This window comes from Ailuropoda melanoleuca, chromosome 1, assembly GCF_002007445.2.
Source record: "Ailuropoda melanoleuca isolate Jingjing chromosome 1, ASM200744v2, whole genome shotgun sequence".
Classification (NCBI taxonomy): Eukaryota; Metazoa; Chordata; class Mammalia; order Carnivora; family Ursidae; genus Ailuropoda; species Ailuropoda melanoleuca.
In genome coordinates, this window is record NC_048218.1 from 90,485,647 (window position 1) to 90,501,820 (window position 16,174).

Here is a 16,174-nt window from a genome sequence, read left to right on the forward strand (position 1 = left end):
CTGCCCTATTTATTGAAGGAAAGAGTGTACAGTTGCTAGTAACACCCACACATAAGTAAATGAAACACGATTATGCAAGAATGTAGGGAACGCCAACTAAAGAACAGCCTGGTGTTAAGAAATAAATAGAAATGACTCCTTCCCTTATAGCTTCATGTACTTTCCCCTTGCACCTCAGATCTCCAACAGATTTCATTTCTATCTGGTTTGTCCTCAGATCTGGGGAGGAGAAATCCTGGACTTGGCAGGTGCTGAGCTTGGAACCCACACTCACTCAAGCAGTGCTATTGGTTCAGATGACTCTTGAGACCAGTAACACTTCCAGCCCCAGGGAAACCTCTGTTCCGAATTTTTCCCTCATTCCACAAGGGAGTTCTTTTTGCAAAAGGCTTTGGCTGTGCCTAAAGCTTTCTCGCATTCTGTCTTTTGAAAAGCATTTTGTGGGGCTGGAACGTTGCAGGTTTCCCCCGCCCCTTTCCCCCAGATGTTTCTGGTTCTCAGGATGTACACCTGTGAAGTTGGGTCACTTGGGAGAAATGTTTGAGCTTTATTTACAGCAGAGAAGAATGTGATCTTCACTTGCAAATGTTCAAAATGGTCATTTTGTTCTCAGGAATCAACCGCAAGACCTGCCAGGGTAGAGTTTGCAGGGACGTGAAAAGAAAATAGGAAGGTAAAATCATTTTATCTTTACATGTATCTTGAGTGCCTACTCTGGTTCACCAGCTCTTCTAGGTGCTGGGAATATGGCAGCAGACAGAAAAAAGGGAGAAAAAGAAGACAGATAGAGACAAATCTTTTCTAGTTGGGGAAGGAGATAGCAGAAGATGGACAATATTAAAAAAATAATAAATCAACAAGTAAATTTATAGTTTGTTATATATAATTGTTCAGAACTCTGACAGATAAAATTATACCCTGAGAACCCTGCTTTTGTCATGCAGGTGGTCTCCTTGCTTCAATGAGATAATAGACGTGAAGTGTCTAGCATAGTCTCTATAACAGGTTCTCAATAATATCTGTTCTTGCTCCTTTCCTAACTTGAGCTACTAACCCACGAAGGTGGTTTTGCACACCAAGACTAAGTATTGTAAGGCTTGCTTTTAGCAAAATGCATCACTTAACTTCAACCTCGAGGGACTGTAGGTACAGCCGTGATGGAATAATTCATCAGAAGTTACTGTTAGTTACTCAATTCATTTTAAATCATTTTCATGATGAATATATTGAAGCTACTGGTTGTTGAGCCCAGGGATGGGCAATAGGAATCCAGAGATTATGAAGCCATCATCCCTGCTCTCGGGGTGACTGGCTAGGGCAGCAGAAATTCTAAGATAGGCGGTGTACGCTAAAGCCCAAGAGACAAAAACAAATAAATTCTCTCAGGGCGCCAGTGAAGGAACAGTTGCTCTTTCCTTTGGGGAGAGCGGGGAGGAGAGCATCAGGACGGCTTCCAGAGGTAGATGACCTCCGAGATGAGCCGTACAGACGTGGACTGTTCGCGGGAGAGGGAAGGGAACCGGGAGAGCCCGTGCGGTGTCTGGGCCCCTGCGTCGTCCGTTTGCTTCAAACACAGAATGCACAAGTGGCAGGGTGGGAGATGGGCCCAGGAGGGGGCTGGGGATCCCAGCATGAATGTCTTCAGTGGCACGGTGAGGATCAGTGTTTCACGTGGCCGCCACTCTGGCAGTATCTGAGATATTGGGGGTGAGAAATCACATGACCGGCCACGCATCAGACAGCAGGCAGGGAATGGGAAGACCAGCAGGAAGTGACCACGACCAGCCAACTAAGAAGGAAGCAAGGTTATCGGAGGGCGGTAACTGTGAGAATGTACAGAAGGTTGGATCACGAGATCTGGAGATCCTGCTTTACTGTGTCTGCGGTATCTGCCACAATGTGAAATGACCTTGCTTGTATGTTCATGTGGCTACAATTTTCCCCCTCACCGGATGATAAACCCCTTGAGAGTAGGAGCCTTGTCTCTCCTCTCGTTCCGCCTCCCAGTGCCTACAATGGTTCCAGGCCCACAGCAGGGGTTCAGTGAACATGTGCTGCGTGACGCATGACTAGTGTGGAAATGGAACCTATGTGACTTGACAAATGACCGACGCGGGACAGGTGGGAGGCAGAAGCTGTGAGATGCTGTGGGGAGAGTTTCCAGCTTGGTCCCTGGAAGAATGTTGAGCACATGGCTGGACTGGTTTCCCACATATCAGCTTACTTCCTTGTGTACTTGTGTCTTTGAGAGATGATTCTTTCCTGCCAGCAACTCTCGTCACTGTTGTTGTTGTTGTTGTCATTGTTCATTTGTTGCTTCTTTTTTTAATAATCTTTAACTTCCCTTCCAATTTTCTCCCTTTACTGTATACCTTTTGGTCGGAGGTTTGACAAGGAAGTTTGTCTTACATTTTTTATGAAGTGCGTTGTCAAGGGAGGGGGCCCCTCCCCTCTTCCCTCTTCAAGAGAGGAGGTCCTGATATTTTATTGATAAATTAGCAGGACCCTTGGAGGTGTGTACAGTGAATTGGAAAGATTTATCTGCAATCAGTTAGAAAAGAATCTAGGGTTTGGCTGCCTGCAAATTCCTGCATGTAAAGAAACTTTCTAGTAATGATAAATACTGCTTCCAACACTTAATTTTTTTTTAAGAGGTAGTAACATTTTCTGAGTTACTGTTACATTAAAAGCAGAGAGGAAAGATGGATTTTCGCACCTGATAAGGAAGGAGAGGACAGGTCAAAGAAGAAACCATCACAGAGCTGGAAAAAAATGGAAGGGTCTCTGACTTGAGGATGATTCTTGAGAAGGACATTGGTAGCCGCTAAGAAAATGGGGAATACAAAGGTTTCTAGGGGCAAGAATCATGGAGCCAGGAGTTGGGTAGAAACAATCGGCCCCCAGCTGCTGTAAGAAGCTGCTGTGGCCTTGTTCCACCTGGAGACTGAACTAAAAGATTCTCCATAGAGAAGGTGTTCCTGCCTTGTGAGGACCCAGAGAAGGAAAATACTGGAGGAACATTCTCTTAGAGGCATTTCATGAAAACCGGGTGTGGTGGTGGCAGGAATAGCAGTGCTACGAAGGAAGCTCGAGAAGAAGCAGGCTCACCCAAACCCAAGCAGCAGGAGGTATGTGGAGAAATCAGTGGCACTGATGGGTATTGCAAGGAGAGTTTATGATCCCTTCCATTCTTGCACTGCACAACTCTGGGGGGCGCAACTCACACGTAGCTTATGGAAATGGGGTATGTTCCTGGTGGTGGCAGTCACATAAACACTATTCCCTAGCCAGTCCCCTAGCTAGTATTCCTCACTGCACTATTCTAGTCTGCCCTCCCCCCACCCCCCCACCCCCATTCCAGAATGGCGCGGCAAGGAGTACCGTCTACTAGGGAGATGAACGTCTTGAGTTCTGGCGTTAGGATTCTCCTGGTTGCAAGTCACAGAAACTCAATTCAGACAGCTGAAACAACAGAGGTGACACACTGGCTCACTTCTGTGCCTCCTAGGGATAGAGCTGGTCTTTTTTTCCAACTGTTGGCCTCACCTTCCCCTCTGTGTGAGTATCTTTCCTGGGTTTGCCCTATGCTCCAAGTATGATGTGGGCAGGAAGGGGTGCATGTGTTTGTTGGGGTCCATGGTGGGTATGTGTGTATGAGTGATATTTTCTTTGGCAGCCTCCCGCCTCCAGAACCATATGAAAAAAAGTAGAGAAAAGGAATAGTGTTACCTTCTGGATTACAGAGAATTGTGAAGACCACAAATAAAATGTCCATGAACAGGCTGGAATAGAGTTGCTGGTGGGCCATGAATGATCACATCTTTTAAACTGTATGCTGGGGGCGCCTGGGGGTGCAGTCGGTTGAGGGTCCGACTCTTGGCTTCAGCTCAGGTCCTGATCTCAGGGTCGGGAGATCCAGCCTGGCATCGGGCTCCTCACTCATGGGGAGTCTGCTTGAGATTCTCCCTCTCCCTCTGCCCCTCCCCGTCTTGCACACTCTCTCTAAAATAAGTTAATAAATCTTAAAAAAAACCCAAAACCCTGTATGCTAGAAATCACTCCCGTAACGCATTTTTTTCTTCCTTGTTGAAGTAATTCCATTATACTCTTAAAGAAACTCAACATGAAAAATTCTGTTTAAAAATCTTCTCTCAAGGTCAATTTACAAATTTAATTCATATGGATTGGTAAGTGATTATGCAATTCTAGAAATGAACAGTACTGGATCAAGTTGTAACGAGTATTTTATAGAGAAAGTCAATCCATGGTGTGTGTTTTCAGTCTTTGTCATCTGGTTCTAGTCTCTGTTTGGCAACAGCGTTTTATACGTGGCTCTGTTAGCACAGCCAAAAAACCCTGCATACTTCACAACTTGCCACTCTTCTCAAAGATTTAGTTAGAGACTGAAGCTTATAGCACATGCTGCTGGATTCAGCTTCTAAAGTGAGAGTCTCCTGGGCCTAAAATATCTCTTGTACCCACACATTTCCTGGTAGGCCAAACTTCACAAAATAAACATAGATGACCTCTCATCCATCCAGCCTTCCGGAAAGTTTAGAAATGATGCAACCTTTTGGCAATATGACATGACACATTGCTTTACTTGTGCAGAGCATGAACTTCCTTCATTCTGCGCCACCCGGACAAACAAGCATTTACATTAGCACTGCCCCGGCCTCTGAAACAAATTTTTATCAGCTTTAACGAAACAAGACATTAAATAAATGGCCTTGGCCAGGGGAAGAATGAGTCAACAGGGGAAGTCTCGCGGTTGCTTCATAGTGACATCCAAGACATTTGAGAAAGTAGAAGCTGGTTTCTCTGTCAATACCTTGGTTTCCTTTCCTTTCTTCATTCCCCCTGCACGCAGGAATAACAATGTCTGGAATCAATATAGCGCTCTTCTTGAGAGGTTGAGTATTTTCCCACACGTGAAGCTGGCGGGCTTTGCGCTTTCCCTTTGCGGGAGGCTGAGCTGTGAGATTTCCTCCTGCTCTTCTGCCTGCCTCCTTTGTCTCTTGACCACTAACCTCACTCTCAACTCTTTCTCTTCCTGGGATGGCTTACTCTGGTTTCTCTTCTTCAGTAAATAGAAACAAACCTTTGGATGCTGATAGTGTGCTCTACGCCTCTCTTAACCCTTGGGATTGTTCCGTCTACTTGTTGCTGACTCCAAGAGGAGTAGATATGCCCTTACTTGTTTCACAGGGGGTTTTGTTTTGTTTTGTATTTAAAGATTTTTTTCTCCCCCACAATTGCCCCATTGCTCTGTTTTCTCCAGGCCTCACAGATAATCCATGCTTTAAAATACCACAATGTCACAATTATGGTGCATCACAAGGCACATCCTAGTAAAGAATTCTGGACAAAGAGGTGATCCCAAACTATTTTATTAATGAGGCCCTTCACACTTCGTTCTCAACATGCAACTCCAGCCTATACCCCCATAATGCATCCCATATGACTATGCTTCTCTAACTGTACAAAGTGCAGAACCAGCTGTCTCATTTCCCGTCTATCAAGGTTGGCTGTGTGGTCCTACTGTGCAGGGCTGGTGCACAGCTTGGCTCACCTGCCACTCACCACGCGAGCTTGACCACACCTGGTCCACATCCCGTCCTAGGACAAGAGGCCACTGACCGTGCAGTGTCAAGTTGCCAACGTTTCTATAGCTCACTCACTCACGATTTCTTTCCTTATATGGTCATAGAGCATAACAAACAATTCACAGTCCCCTGACCACACTTTGAGTAGCATAGCCATAGGGCTCATGGGATTGAGCTCCAATGTTGGGCTCCGTGCTCAGTGGGAAGAAAAGAAACCAGGTTCTTACTATGTTTTGAATAAACCTTGGTTGTTATTGCATTTGAACTCTGACCTTAGGTTATCCTTCAGCCCCTGTTCTCCTACCTTTGCGTGGCCTATCCTTATTTGTCTTTGAAGGCCCACCCTAAATTTTTGAGAAATAATTCACATATGTTTACCATTTTAATGTGCAAACTTTAGTGGTTCTAGTACATCTACAATTTCATGCAACTGTCATCACTACCCAATTCTAGAACATTCCTGTCGACCAACAAAGAAGCCCATTAGCAGTCACTACCTACTTCCCACTCCCCCAGCCCCTGACAACCACTACTTTATGTCTCCCTGGATTTCCTTCTTCTGGACATTTTTTATCAGTGGAATCATATGTAGCCTTTTGTGACTGGCTTTTCTCAGCTAGTGTAATTTTTTCAAGATTCATCCATGTCATAGTGTATGTCAGTTCTTCGTTCCTCGTTATGGCTGAGTAATATTCTGTTGTATGGATACATCACATTTTGTTTGTATTTTCATCAGCTAATGGACATTTGGCTTGTTTCTATTTTTTGGCTATTAAAAATAAAACTGGGTGGCTCAGTTGGTTAAGCGTCTGCCTTTGGCTCAAGGGTCCTGGGATAAAGTCCCACATGGGGCTCCCTACTCAACAGGGAGTCTGTGTCTCCCTCTCCCTCTGCCTTCCACACCCCCTGCTTGTGCTCTCTGTCAAATAAATAAAATCTTTTTTTTTTTTTTTAAAGAATAAAACTGCTAGTAACATGTACTAGTTTTAGCGTCAATATGTTTTCATTTCTCTTGGGTGTATACCTAGGAAGGGAACTTCTGGGTTGTATCATACCTCTCTGTTTGACTTTTTGAGGAATGGTCAAACTAATTTCTTCACATTCTTGCCCATACTTTGTTATTTTCTTTTTCTAAAAAAAATCATAGGGGCGCCTGGGTGACTCAGTCAGTTAAGTGTCCGACTCTTGATTTTGGATCAGGTCATGATCTCAGGGTTGTGAGATGGAGCCCCGTGTCAGGCTCCACACTCAGCAGGGAGTCTGCTTGAGATTTTCTCCCTCTGCCCCTCTACCCCATGTGCATGCTCTCTTTCTCTCAAAGTAAATAAATCTTAAAAAAATTACAGCCATCCTAGTGGGTACTGTACATACTTTTCTTCTGCGAATTCATCTCTGACTCTTTCTCTATTTCCAGAAAAAATCAACCCCTATTTTCTCTCTGCTCTCACAGGAATGAATAATACAGTAATTATAAGAATAGCTAATTTTGGAGACTTTGCTACGTATTATGCTATGTGCTTTACATATGTGAGCTCATTAAATCCTCATATGATCTTCTGTGAAGCTGGTGTTACTAGTTCTTCTATTTTATGTATAAGGGCAGAGAGAGAGAGAGAGTAAATTGTCCAAAATCCTGCACCAGCAAGAGTGAAAACTGGGATTTCAATTTCTGGGCATATTTGACCCCAAAGCCAATGCTTTGAACTATTTGGCTTTTAAAAAACAGAAGCTATTAATATTAACTCTTTTATAAGGGGCTACCTGGCTGGCTCAGTCAGAGAAGCATGTGATTCTTGGTCTTGGGGTTATGAGTTTGAGCCCCGCATTGGGTGTAGAGAACCAACCATCCATCCATCCATCCATCCATCCATAAACAAGCTTAAAAAAAAAAAAAAGCAAGGTTTAAAAAAAATGAAATCTCTTCTCTTAGAGCAGGTCCCTGCAGTCCAATTAGAACTAGCAATGTTTCATTGCTAAAGATTTGGTGGAATGTTATCCCTAGTCTACTCAAGAGTACTTCTACAAAATATGGTCAACAGTTCTCATTTTTTCCATTCAGGGTCTTACAAAATGAAAAGCAAACTGTCCCATTCCAAAAGCTCTCTTCATACCCAGCATCTAAAACCGTGCCATTTGTTCATCCCCAGTCACGACCCATCCTGTCATGCAAATGGAGGTATTGCTAATTTCATCTTTGCATCTGATCTTGAAGACTATTTGGAATTCATTGAACACGTATTTATTAACATGTCTTTTCCAGTTCACATGCGCCATAATGATTTTCTGTTCTCTCTACTGATTTTTTCTCTTTTGGGGAAGTAAGAGAATTCAAGATACCACTTCACTGCTAGGAAAATCTTTGTCATTTTTTTTCTTGTGCTTATTTTTCATCACACACAAACCCTAATTATTTTGTTACTGGGTGTCTCCTGGTGGGTGGGCATAGCCTGTACCACTTGTTAGAGATGTGTGCGTGTGTGTCTCTATCTGTATATAGATATATCTTGCAATGATCACAATAATGATATGAGGTGTGTTTTACTCTCACCAATCTATACTTAAACCAATAAAAGTGTAGAGAGATTAAGAAACTTACCTAAAATCACACGTGTAATAGTAAATCTTGCAGTAAAGGGCCTGTCTAAATTATTTGATCATGAAACCCTCCCCTCCCCACATTTAAAAAAACATTTCTATAAATAATTCAAGAGACTGTGTAATACAATCTCCCTGCCCCCATATTTGTCATCCCTGCAAAGCCTTCCCAGAAGGAGTTAATCACTTCCTCCTCCTTGCTGCCCTGGCCACCGTGTGTGTGTGTCATGGCATTTAGGATGTTATGTTGTAATTTGCTTGTTTACACATCTGCCTCTTTCTGAGGGCAGGGTCCATGTCGTATTTTCTTTATGTCTTCAAGTGATACCTAAAATCTAAAAGGTGTCCCATTAATGTTTATTGATTTGAATATCTGTCATGGCCACAGCTGACATGTGCACGCTTCTCAGAACCCCAGCTGAGGACAGCAATGCACATCGCTGTGCAACAGGGAAGAAGACAACAAGCTCATCAATTCCCAGTGCTTCTTGGGATAAAAACCCAACACACATACGGGCTCCCTGCTCTGCTGGGAGCCTGCTTCTCCCTCTCCCACTCCCCCTGACTGTGCTCCCTCTCTTACTGGCTATCTCTCCCTCTCTGTCAAGTAAATAAATAAAAAATCTTAAAAAAAAAAACCCAACACACATAAATATCTTTAATTAAAGGCAGCCTATGGGTTAGTGTGGGCTTCGGGCTGGCATGTGTTCTCCCCAAATAAATCCACCAAGATGGACAAGCCAACTGATTTGAGTGAGCATGCATCAAAAAGGCTTCAAAAAAGATGCTCATGTGCCATCTTGTCTTTAAAAAAATTCTTTTCTTGTTTTCATCTCATGCTTTGATCCAGCAGCAGAAGAATGCTTATTCTGGTCCTCAATAAAGCTAGGGGCAAAACTATGTTGGGCTTCCTCCCTTCGGTTATCTGCTGACAATTCCTTATATCGTCCGTATCCTTCTTCTATACACTGGTCCATGACCTGATTCCTTTCTCCCCACCCCCCCCAACCTCTGCCTTCTTGTCAGTTTATTTCAGTATTTGCTCTCAAAAAATATTTTGGGGGGGCACCCTGCTGGCTTAGTCAGGGAGGATGCGACTCTTGATCTTGGGGTCATGAGTTGAAGCCCCACTTTGGGCATAGAGCTTACTTGAAAAAATTATTTTAGATCACCCTTCTCTTTTCATGACACATATCGACAGTGCATGTCCCTGTGAATTAATGCAATATCCCCAAGGAGGAGGACATTCCACAGAGGTCAACTGACGGTCCTCAGATCACATAGGAAGATGACAACTAAACCCAGAACCCAGATTCCCTGATCGGTTTTGCCCTAGTTTTCACTCTCACTGCATGTTTTATTGTTTTGCTAAAGCTTCATGGGTTACCCTCCTCACCCTGAAGATAGAGAAACCTGAAAGGTTTTCTTTTCACAAGACAGTAAGGGAATGGAAACTGTGAAGAAAGCTGTGAAGAACCTCCAAGTTCTATTTATTATTTGCCCAAATTGCTAGGTTAAGTACACAGGAAACGGCAGTAGTCTTCCTACCTCCTGGGGGTGGACCCAGTTCATCTGAAGAGGCCATTCTCTGGCCATCCTTGAGATGTATGCAGCTGGTGACCTCATCTTTCTCTGAGCAAGTGTGGCCATTACTGAAAGGGCAGACACCCCCCAGGGAGCAGGCAGGAGGGCCAGGATGTGGGGAGGGTGATTCAGCAGGTAACAGCAGTTCCTTTCATGCCACCCTGCAGGAACGCCCAAGGGGCTCACCCTCTCAGACAAGTCTCGGAGGAGAGAGACCAAACTCCTAGTGGCCCATGCTATTTTCCTCAAAGACAAATTTTGTTTTTCGGTATCCTGATTTGCATAAATCAGAAAACTCCTTGTGAATTTGATCACGGCAATATGGATTCCTTTCCTTCTGTTATGGAAAGGACTGACCAGAAGCACACCCCAATTTAATTTCGGCTCCTGATAAAATACTGGGTGAGGCAGGTAGAGGCCCCTCAGTGTGCTGCAGGGTCCGGGCCTCCCAGCACGTGGCTGAGACATGTGTTGAGGGAGGAGAAGAACGGAAATTTTTGAAAGAATCTCTTTTTGAACTTCCTTAATCTACTCTGAGTTTAATAAGCATAAAAACATGACGTTTTACCAAAACCCTAAATATCACTGTTGATCTGAAGGCATGTAATAAATGAAGTTAATCTGAAATGAGTTGATGTCCTTTTCCCTACCGCTAGGCACTTGGATCACAAGAATTGAAATGTTGTTCCCGTGGAGCATATTTTAAAGTGTGTTTTTTCCTCTCGCAGTGAGTATTTTTAGACCGGACATTAACATGCAAATTATATGGATTAAGCTCTCCCCCACCCCACCCCCCAACCTTCATAATAGCCTGCGAAAAGTCAGACCACAAAGGCACAAAGACAGTCTTATTGCTTTTAACCTTTGAGGAAAGGGGCTGCGTCTACCACTCAGAGTTTACTGGGTATCAAACTCAAAACATACCTAAGGCTCCAAAAGGCCCTGCCGGATACACACTCCCACACACATGCCGAGGTGCGCTTTGGACTCTGCTATGGAGACGGCCTCGACCCAGACTGAGAAGGACAAAGAGAGGGGGAAAGGGATTTCTGAAATGTCAGGGACTCCCTCCTGCTGACACTTCCCTAACAAGTTGTCAGAGGCTTTCTCTGTGGCACTGGAGCTGCATTTTCCCACAGGTAAACTGGGTACTCAGTGCTTACTAAGGACCTCTGCATTTCTTGGGAGCCCTAGTGTGTGATCTGGAACCCCGCTGGGGGTTGGGGGTGTCACCTGATGTTGGTTACTTCAGCTTGAAGGCCCTGGACTAGTGTTCGGCGTCCAGGGAGGTGAGGTTTGGTGCTTCCAATGGTTCCTTGGTCCCAGCCCTGCCTTCTTCCTGTTTCCGAGGAGAGAAATCTGATTCTTGTCATTTCCCTGCTTTAAAACCAACTTTGGACCTTTATTATCCATAGACAAAGTCTAAGTGATTTAGTATTGCATGAAGAATCTTAAGAAACTGGCTCCAACCTACATTTCCTTTTTCCTTTTTTTGACACTCATGACTTGTTTGCCCCAAAGCCCCTATGTAATCAGCCATCACAAACCTTTGCTGGTCCCCAGAACTGGAGGCCACAGCCCAGGTTCTCTTCCTGGACCCACTTGCTCCACTGACTGTGCCTGGTAAACTTGTCCGTGGGACGCATACAACTGTTAGCCATTGCCAAACTCCCTCTAGACTTGTTTAAAATCTTTATTGCGACACTTATTCCATTAGAGCATGATTTATTTTTTACATTTCTAAATCTTCTGCAAGACTCGGAACGCCATGAAGGCAGGGTCTGTATCCATTTCTCTCTGAATTTCGACCTTCCACACAGGCCCTGGTAACGGCAGAGTTATTTTGGTCTGAGACATACATATTATACCTTAGTCATATGTGATTTGCTCCCATCCTGGGGACAAACAACTAAGAAGTGGTATGATACCAGGGAGGGTCAGCCAGCCCTCCCATCTACTCTGCCTGCGATTTCATCTCTGTGGAGGGATAGGAGTAAAAAAAGGTTGATTTATTTCCTACCTGCAAATAACGTCAGTCAAATAGGAAAGCAACATTGAAACAAAGACTGCTGGAGTGGGAGTCAATCAAATTGGATTCTAGCCCTACTCTGACACTAACTAGTTGTGCAACTTGGGAGAGACTACTTGGCCTCTCTGACCCTAAGTTTCTTCATCTACAAAATTAAGAATTTGTCCAGGGTGATGTTCTTTTCTAAGGCATATCCATAGTCGCCTATAGAGCAAAAATCTTCAAGGAAGGTTTGAGGAAAAGGCAAAGTGAAAATGAAGTGGGTGATCCAGCTGTTTAGACACAAGGTGATCATGAAAGTGCCAGATACAGGCCTAGTACACAGAGACCCCAAGAGACGAGGGGTTTATTCATGTAGTCCTTCCTGATGCCTTTATTTCTACAGCCCAGCGTACTAGAAAAACCAGTCTTACCCTGTTTTTCCCGCGGCTCTGATCTACACATTCGTCTCCCTACTGTGGGCAAACTTTGAGGAGGTAAGTGCAAGGCAGTGGGAGGTGCTTCACAAATGTGGGCCTGTTATGGGTTGAATTGTGTCATCCAAAAAAGATAGGTTGAAGTCCTAATCCTTAGTACCCCAGAATGGGACCTTATATGAAAACAGGGCGATTACAGAGCTAATCAAATTAAAATGAAGTCTTTAGGGCTGGGCCCTAATTCACTATGACTGGTGTCCTCATCCAAAGGAGAAATTCGGACTTAGAGACACACACACAGAGGGAAGATGAGGTGAGGACTCACGGGCGGAAGATGGTTATGTGGCGGGGGTGAGATCTGGCATCCACCGGGAGCTAGAAGCAAGGTAAGGGTCTCCCCTAGAACAGTCACAGAGAGCCTGGCCTTGCCAAGATCTTGATTTTGGACTTCTAGCCTCCAGCATTGTGAGCTGATACATTTCTGTTGTTCTAAGCCACCCAATTTCTGACACTTTGTTAGAGCCGCTCTGGGAAGCGCATCAAGGATTCAGGCTGGCGATGTGGGCTGCATAGAGGAGGGGCAGGTCATGCGTGCGTGTGTGCGTGTACTCACATATACTTGTGTATGCTGGGGAGGTGCTGCTGGTGCTGGAAGGTAGTGGATGAGCTCCTCGGAGACTCAGCTGACCCCAGCCGTCTAAAACGACTTAAACCCACTAGCAGATTCTTCACCTCTCTTCCTCCTTTTTTGCCCTTCTGTCTTTCCTTGTCTTACTGCAACTTGCAAACCCTCCCTCACCTTCTTTCTGCATTGGCTCCTTTAAAAGGGACATTTTATTCTGCTGTTTACTTAGAAATGTTAGCACTACAAAATCTGGCCTGGTTGAAGAGGCCTCCAGTGAGGGAGGGAGACAGGCCTCCTGCTTGGAGGAGATTTGGGGAGGCTCAGACCCTGGTGGAACCAGTCAAAGGAAGCCAACTAAGGTAAACTTCTTCTTCTTTTTTTTTTTTCCCAGTTCGTAAATCCTCCTTGTGAAACTGGTATAATAGCTGCTGTATGAGGACTCCACTGAATTCCCCACTCTGGAATCTTCGGGGCGCCTGACATAACCCTCGCCCTCCGCACGGTGGAGGGCAGAGAGGCCTCCCTCTGTGTCCTGCATCACAGATTTCCCCTGGATCTGGGCTGGGGCTGCCTGGTTTGAATGGAGGATTGTTCACTGTAGCCAGTGACCGGCAGAGCTGCCAGTTCCAACACTTAAAAAATACAGTACTGCTTTTAAAGTAGAGGAGAAGGGCGTTGAAGCAAGGGTGCAGGGGTTCCTTGTCAAACACACTGCCCATCTGTCCCGGCTCTCCTCGGAGGGGAGGGCCGAGGCTTCCTGAGGCAGAGAACAGTCCCCAGACCTCCACCTCCAAACCAGCAAGACGGGGGAAGGAGGCCCGCTTCAGCTCTGAGCTCTCCAACAGACCATGTACTGGGCTGATTCAAACGGAGAGTTCCTTGCTCATGAGCTCACTCTCGATGCTGGTATTTAGAGTGACCATGGCTGAGATGTGCGCCGCGGACATCTGGTACCTGCGCCGAGTTAAGTGCTGTGAGAGAGATCGTTTCTGGGATTGGGATCGCGGTTTCGTCCTCCATGAATTGGTCTAGAAATTGTACCCATAATTTTTCCACTGGGATGAAATGTAATTATAGGATTAAATATTCATGTTTTAATTATTGGAAAGAAATACATTAATGAACTATTATTGAAATATTTTCCATATAGAGTCAAGTAGGAAAACCTAAAGTGAGGCTGTGCTCATTCACTGTACTCGCCACGAAATCATTTCATTGTTTGCTGCAGCAGGAACATTGTTATAAAAAGACCGAAATGATTCAGTTGCATGAGTGACTTGACCATTACTGAATAAAACCCTGGCTAGGGAGCCAGACTGCTACTATTGGTCAGCTCTGAAAATCCCCAGGAGTGTTTGGATACAAAGAAACTAGAGATCACCTAAAGAGGATCACTTTTGTTTTCCTGGGGGTGGGAGACCGGCAGAATGGGGTGGTCTCTGACTATTCTCTGGGATTCGGACAATTCACTTAAAAAACGAAACAAAACAAATCTAAGGCATTTTTGTTTCCATGCCCTCCCAAAGTGCCAGGGAAGGGACTCTCACGTGGGCCAGAACCCACTTTTGTTAAGCCACTGGTATCATCCTTCATGAAATGGATTAAGTGAAAGCATTAAGAATGGCTCTTCTGCCAGTCTTAAGGGCAAAGGAAATAGAATATAGAGATAATAATATCTTGGTTTTCTAGGTGAGCTCCAGGGGAGACAGAAACGACGTTATCACGAGAGCAGCAGCACATCACGAGTGGGTCTCATAAAGGCAAAATTACAAGACCACAAACACACCTCATTGAAAAGGAGGTGCATTTTCCTATTGTTCTAAGTATAATGTAGGGCAGGAAGATGGAGAATAATATTCAAGGCATCTGCAAAGGAAATGAGCCTCCAAATCGCCTTTTTTGGTGCGTTAGTCTGAAAGGACACCTGCCTCATTCACCAAATAAGCAGTTTTTTTCAGCCTTTTTTACAAGATCAAGCCCTGCTGCTCTGAGGAATGAATCAGAGGCATTACATTTACCACAAAAATAACTAATTTAAGGAAGCAATTTACCTCTTTCTTATTTTATCACATTAGAAGGAGCAAAGATTACAAGTAAGATTGAATTCTTCTTGCCTTATTATTGATCACGTCTGAATGCTGACCATGTTTTTACGAAAGAAACAATGCTATGTTCTCAGATTCTCCAAATGAGTAGGCCAGAATTACTTAATCAAATCTATAGTAGGAAATGCAGAGCTGAACAATGCACTAGCTTGTGTGTTTTGACTTCACTGTCTCCATGGTAACGTGCACGAACAAATTAAGAAAAATATGAGCGATTTGTCTTTAGGGTCGAACTTGCCAAATCTTATTTAGTCTAATTAGTTTTTAAATTAATGATATTTTAGATGGTTAAAATGTTTTCCTGAGAATTCTCATGCAAAACGGTCGTATTTACTGACTTCGGTATAATTAAATGTCCATATTTTTAGACTAAACCAGTCGTGGAGTGAGAATTACTAATGGTTGCATAAATTAAAGTAGTAAGCATCTCAACAAAGGCTGTGTTGGCGAGAAACCGAAACAACTGTTAAAAAGTTAAAATTTTAGTTCATTTGATTATTTGGCACCACGGGAATACCATTTCTTAAAAGATAGAAATAGATTTTTAATTAAATATTTATCTTATTTTAAGCAAATCCTACTAGTCTATGGAGGCTGTGTACTCAGGGAATTAACCGGAACACAATGAGCGGCAAAGCCACTGGAATCAAAGGGGTGTTAAAAGTTAACACTTGGAATATCGATGTCTCAAACCTGTTCAATCTCGAACGTCTACAAACCGTCTTCTATCAACGGCCAAAGTGAGGTATGTAACCCTCTCGCTGCCATCGTCTCAAGACCATGAGCAAAAGGGTAGAGAAGAGCTCAAGAACCTAGCTGCTCTCCTGGGGGCCAAAAGCACAACTGGCCCCAGGAATTGGGTGGAGTATGCAGGAGGTACAGGGGACCTCCTTTTGCTCTGTAAGATTAATATGAGGTTAGCCAGAGTTATGGAAAAGAGGTTGGTGAAGAGTCAAAAAGAAAAAAAAGTGAAAAGCCTGACCTTTGAGCACCTGCACAGAGCCAGCCAGAACCCTCTCTGTAACTGGTGTAAAGCGTCTGAACGCAGGGAATTGCTCCCAAGCCACTACCGTGCACCCCGGAGCGAAGGAGCACCAGACAGTGCAGGACTGGCATCGTGGGAAAGGAAACAAAGCTGCCCAAAGGAGAGAGGAAATTCCCTGAGATTCTTGAAGGCCTTTCACATTTTGTCAGTGAGGACGGCTGGAGACCTC